Below are 6,700 nucleotides of genomic sequence, written 5' to 3' on the forward strand. Positions count from 1 at the left end.
GCTGCGCAAAATTCAGCACACTACCTCTGAGAAAAAGCAACTTTTCTTTTAATTTCTGGCCATCTTTTGATGAGCCACCCAGTACTGACTCAGCGGTGCTGGACCTTCACTGGGGGCCCAGAACTCTGCAGCTGCTCTAGCTCTGCATTTGCCTAGAGCAATGTGCCAGCTGTCTCTGACTGTATTACACCACAGTAATGCGAACAACTGGAAGCAATAATGTGTCTCCCCATTTGCCTAACAATACCAACATGAACAATAATTCAGAAGACTGAAGATTTGTGCTGTAATTTAATAAACCCCATGCACATTTCTACAATTGAGTATCACATCTGTGCAATGGATCCTAGAAGTGTAATATTCTTTTATAAGGGACCATTAACCAATCTTAAGTTTATAGGTTTCCTTAAATCTTTTTCATCAGCTGTTAAACTACAGTAAAGAGAAAATTGCCTCTTATGAGACAAGGGATAGTAAAATACAAAGACTGTGATTAAACGTCAATCAATTAAGGATTATAATATAATAAAAATGCTGACTGATGATTAAAATGAGTACTTTCTGGCAGAATTTTATAAGCAATATTAAGAATTGTTTTAAAAAGTCAGTAGCATAAAACCCTTACATCTTATTATGTATCAGGGACACTGTCTATTTAGAGAGGAGAAAAAAAGAATTGTTATTCTGACAAAAATACCTAAGAAGCAATTGGTTGTCAATCTTAACATTAAATAGGATAAATTTCTTCCTGTCATTTATTTTATTATACCCCTGACTCCTCCATTTTAAATCCATGAATGGAGTAAATAATGTTATGTATTTTTGTTACAGCTGGCATTTGGCAAGTTCATGCAACTAGGCTACCTTTCATGAAAGCAGGTAACAGATCATGCAGTAAACATTATAAATAAGCAACATGCAAAATATTATTTCATGTAACAGACCTAAGAGAGTAGCTCACCTGAGGGCAGGAGAGCAGTAAATGCAAAGTTGGCATGTGTCTCTTTACTGAAGATATTTTAGGGATCTTTCAAGGAAAAATCCTATGAAATTTAGGATTAAACTGAATGAATTCTATAGAGACTCTTACATAGAAAGAACACTAATAGCAAATAATAAGCTTTTATAGTCCATATGAAACATCCAGCAAAATGCTGTAGCAGGAATATAGTTTTCTATTAAATTCTACAGTCTGCTTCAAGAAAGCAAGAGAAATGTTTTCATTTCCATAAGGGAAACTCCTGCCCTCCTGCTCCCACACTGCTGAGTGGCTGTGGACAAAACCCACATTACTATTCAGTATCTCAGGTCACAGTTCTTTTTCGCTCTTTGATCTTGTCTTTAGCAGGCCACATCCATCTGCAAGCAGAACTTTCTCTTCTTTTGAATGTCTCACCGTAACTTTAATTTAGGTTTGGCAAGAAAACATTATTTTCCAAACGTCCTCTATCACTGTTGATAGCACTAACAATTTGCAGGTTACTAGGATTTATCAGTAGTCACTACAGTAAAGAAGAGCAGAAATTTGGTGAGATATCTATGTAATCAAAATAATTTTCAGTAATTCTTCAGTAGGTCACTATTACCGCAGGCCTGGTTCCTAGGGTATATCACAGTGTCCCGCAGCCATAGGGAGGAGGAGGAGAGAAGATCCAGCAGGCAGGAATTGTGCAGCAAGATTGATTTATTTAATTATTTTACAAACTCTTTTATAGACTTTTTTCTTCATAGTCTAATTGGACAAAGGATCAGCCACCCCTTGGGGTGATTGGCTAAAATCCTAAAACATCCATTGTCAAAATATTTTTCTACTATACCATAAACAAGACTTTTCAAGGTTGCAGGTGTCTTGGTTGTTTACATTCCCTGCTACCTCTTCTGTGAGAGAGAAAAGTCTCTCACGGACTTAGAAAATAGCAAGAAAATCCTTGCTAGCAGCATTTTTGTATCTACAAGTCACAACAAGGCAGTATTCAAATCATCTTTGAACATATATTGCAGGAGTTATAGCTAAGCTCATCATTTCATCTCCTTACCTTAGATTCATTTTATGGTCAAAGCATAGGGAAGGATTTCTAGAACAATGAGTTTTTGCTGAAGATATTAAGTATTGTCACTTAAAGAATCACAGTGGGTCAGCCTCCCGAACTGACACACTGCAGCCACATGTTCACTAGACTCAGTAACAAAGAAAGGAAGAGAAGACCTATGGCTGATGACGGAGGATGGGACAAAGCAGACTTTCCTTTCTTAGCAGAAAGTCATTTAATCACTTAAACTTTCTGGTCAAACCCTGCTCTAACTGGACACTGGTTATGAACTGAACAGGATGCTCTGAAGGGTCTTAGAATCTCTTACACGTGGAACATAATCACAGGGATTCAGGACTATACTCATGGTTATGTGACATCATGAATGTGTTCATGTTACAACATAATGTCATGTAGACATTTAGTTTTTTATAGAAGCCACTAAACAAATAAGAATCAGGTCAGCAGTTGCAAGCTGTATTTTTCAGCTCTGGAAACATTTTATTCTATAAAATTATGTCTGTTCCACATAAATTCTTTCGCGTTTACACCATTTATTTGAAGGGAGTCCTGCTCTTAGGGGTAATGAAGAAACAGGTACCTGTATGTAGAAGTTAAAAAAAACCCTACATTTGACCAAGGAGTCATAGACACCTGGCTTAGAAAGGCATTCTAATGTTAAAAATGCAGTAACATCTATGTGAGATTTGACTATTCCTTGCCCCAAACCTTTTGTAGTGGCAGAGTAAAAGCAGCTCTGACCCTAACCTGAACAAAAATCCATCTAGCTGACCTTTTCTATTACGTGTCTTTCTCAATTTTGGCATCTCATGACAGCAATAACATGAAAATTATCTTCATCTCCTGCCACTTCTTGACAAGCATCCTAGAACATCTCCCAAGAGATGTTGTAAGTTCACCAATGAATAATAGTAGTAATGATGATCTAATAAAGGAAAACCACTTAGATCACCAGTGTATGTGTATGTTGGTCTCCTAGAGGAGTGAAAATTAGTTGAATGACTGTCCTAAAACTGCAAAGGATCTGTACTTACATTTCTTTTTTATCCAAAACTAGACTTTAATGTAAATTTTGATTGTACAAGAGTGAACAAAATAGTGTATTAGAATACATCTATTTAAAAATATGAGCTCCTTCTTTATAGCTGTAAGCAGTCACTCCTCACTAACAACACACTGGAATTAGACATGCTTACTTTATGTCTCCAAAGTCAATCCCAGATCATGTGTCAGTTGTATAGTATTTTTTGACAGATGGAAGTGGAGAAGTTCAAAAACCTTCTTTAAAGAAAAAAAAATTTCCTTGTTTTTCAGTCAAAATAATCACATAAAATTAAATAATAATGAGAACCATAGTTAAAATAATCAGAAATGTCTTTCTTGAAAGTACTTCTTTAAAAAGTCTAGTAATATTTGGGATAGCCTTTCTGAAATAGCATTAATCATTAAGTTCTCTTTGCCATGTATCTTTTGTAGTAAATAGGATGGTGGGTTGTTTCCCCCTCACATACTATCTTAATAAAAGAATTCTTTACAGTTTTATTCATTTTATTATTCATGTGCTGGACTGAGTTTAAACTAGGATAGAGGTAATCTGAAATCAAAAGAAAACTCTCAGGTTACAAACTGAACCATTCTCTCCTTCCTTGCCATGTAGTTGTTTTTTGCTGATGCAAGATGTGTTATCCAGCTATCACAGTCTTTTCCCACTAAAGACTGATAACTAAAAATGCTGCTCTAGTCATTATCCATCAGGTATGCCTATGGGTGACCATGGCCTTGTCTCTGATCCGTTCTTATCCCAATTAAGTTTGTATGTCTGCCAGCTACAGTCTTGTTTTGCCACTCAGAGTGAATCAAAGAACCTGAATGATTTATTGATTATTATAGATTATTGAACCCCTTCCAACCTACTCATGCTGAAGGCTGTACTTGAAGAAGACAACTCAGAAGCCAAAAGCAAATGAGATACAGTAGGAACTGTTCTTTACAGAACTGTGCAATTTTACCAAGAGCCCAGCAATATTGTTTTGATTTGGAATGGAGGCTACAGAGCCGGTTCAGGAAACCACCTTTAAAGAAGCATAGTCATAACTAAAAAAGTTCCTTTTCCTGAAACTTTTCTTCTACAAATTTGCCTCTTCAGCCTAGCAAGCCAATAGTCCTAGGATGCACCAAACTCAAATTTCAAATATTCCTAAGTCTCTGGCCAGTTAGCAGTTAGCAATAATACAATTTTAAGACACAGAAAGATTCCCCCCCCGCCTTGGTTTCCTCAGTTTACTGTTCCTTATGCATTATTATCTCAGTCATTTATCAAATATGTCAAATATAGTTGCTCATTCCAAGAAAAGACATTTAGAAGAATGTACTAAGTCGGAGTTAATGAGCAAGGTTAAGGACTTCAGGTTTTTTATTGGTCCTATGGTGACTTAGGTACAAAAGCATGATTGAATTTGTTGCCTTACTTCCAATAAGCTCATACTATTCTATACCATATATTTGATTGTCATTTACATTACCTTCACTGTGCAAAGGGATCTAGGCAGAAGTGAAAAGCACATCCCAAATTGCTAAGTGCCTGCTTTGGGAGGTCATATGAGGTGGAGTCTAGATACCTATGCAGAAAAAGATTTAAAAATCAAGATAGTACTAAAAATCTGGAGAAAGCAGTGGAATGTAAACAGCAGTAAAATTATTTCTCAATTTTCAGCCAGTGTGGATGTTGGGGTGTCCAGAACGGGGTTTTCAGAAACCTCTTGCTCCCAGCCAGTTATTCAAGGGAACAGTATGCTGCATCATACCATGGATCTGATTAGCATTACTTCATGAATTAGGAAGGAATTCTTCCTATTGAACTAAACTAGCAGTAGGAATCTGTCGTGTTCCTTAGACAATGAAACTCATGTGCACATACTGTGTGCCTGCATCTGTCCTATCTCTGGCTCTGATAATTTTGCGCCAATTTTTAATCACTTTGGCAGCAGCAGTGAGGTCTCAAATTTCTTTAAGGTTGGGCAGCTGAGTAGAGGGGAGACAACATGAAGCAAAGGGCTGTCACACAGAAGTATATTGTCAAGATATAGTTTGACAAACTCCACTAGTTTCTCGCATTTCTCATGACTTTGGGAAGGTTGAATCCAGATGATGGTAGTAACTTTTTCCCAGATTAAAAACAGGTCCCTTAAAATATTATCTGTTAGCTGTTTGCAGCTGTGAAAGACTGAAAGAGCTATTTCCAGAAGAAGGTGAAGTGCATATTGGAAAAAGGATACACAAGGTTCAATGTACCTTACAAAATTAGAATCAAAATAAAAATGCTCACACCTAGGTACGGATGTGTTCAGAGATTTTAATTCACCTGCACAAACGCAGACACAACATTACTGTTCAGATGTACCTGAATATCTGAAACAACTATGTGAATTTAACAGATCTTGAACAGGACCTAGAGGAGAAAAACATAGGCTGGGGAAGTCATCTGATGGCCAAGAGACACACTAGAGCCCCTGTAAAGCGGTAGACATGCATATTTTGACAATTTAATAGTGTTAATGGGCTGATCTACTGATTTTACATAGGTGTATTTTGGGTGACCGAAAGCCTTCTTTAACTCCATTGACTGCATTGACTAAATTGCCATTGAGATCAGTGGGAACTTAGACACCTAGACAGTCAGATACACAGACACCTACACTATAGACCTTAATCTGTGAGATGGATCCTGTATCCCTTCAAGCATCTCTATTTCCTAACTCTTTAAACAAAGGCCAATGAAGTGATCAGCAATGAAGCAAAGACTGTCTACCCAAATGGCAGAGTTAACCCATGCTGGGTGTGTTAAATGCTTGAAATGAGAGGAGTGGGCATGAACTTTGAATTAATGAAATTGTGGCCTGATGCTTAAAATCTACCTGCTGCAGATGATGTTCAGGTAACAAGTCTGTCTAGTTTGTTGTGGTCACTTCTTGGGCAAGCAATCCCTGCTTCATGCTGTATCCACAGTGGATGTGTTCTACATGGAAAAATAAAATGGGGACATTTTGTCTTCTCGCTTTCTCTCCCCTCAACTATTCTCTCTTCTGTCCCATCCTCCCAGGCTCCTTCTGCTATGTTTCACTGTATAACTACGTGACACAAGAGGTGTAAAGATGTAATAAGGAAGAAAGAAAAAGGGTTTCCTTCATGAAAATGTGAGAGCTGAATTGTGAATTCATAAATTCATGATTGATATCAAACAAGAGTAGTCAGCTAATCAGATCAAGTCCTTGGATGAACACTATTCCCATGAAGGTACTAGTAAATAGACGACTTCAACTGTCTCATAAAGCCAGCTCTTCAGTTCCTTTCTAGACTTCTGCATAGAAAAATATATTTTTTAGTGCAATATAGTTACAGTCAATATTTTTATTTTAGCTGTTGTTGCAGCTATTCTTATTTCTGTCTTGGGTTTCCATAATCATGGAATCATAAAATCGTAGAATGGCTTGGGCTGGAAGGGACCTTAATGATCATCTACTTGCAACCTCATAGCATGGACAGGGACATCTTCCACTAGACCAGGTTAGTCAGAGCTCCATCTAGAATGAAAATACTTTGTTTAATATCTGGACATGTGATCTTTGATTTCATATAAAAGTAGGTTTTGA

This window comes from Aphelocoma coerulescens, chromosome 1, assembly GCF_041296385.1.
Source record: "Aphelocoma coerulescens isolate FSJ_1873_10779 chromosome 1, UR_Acoe_1.0, whole genome shotgun sequence".
NCBI classification, from domain to species: domain Eukaryota; kingdom Metazoa; phylum Chordata; class Aves; order Passeriformes; family Corvidae; genus Aphelocoma; species Aphelocoma coerulescens.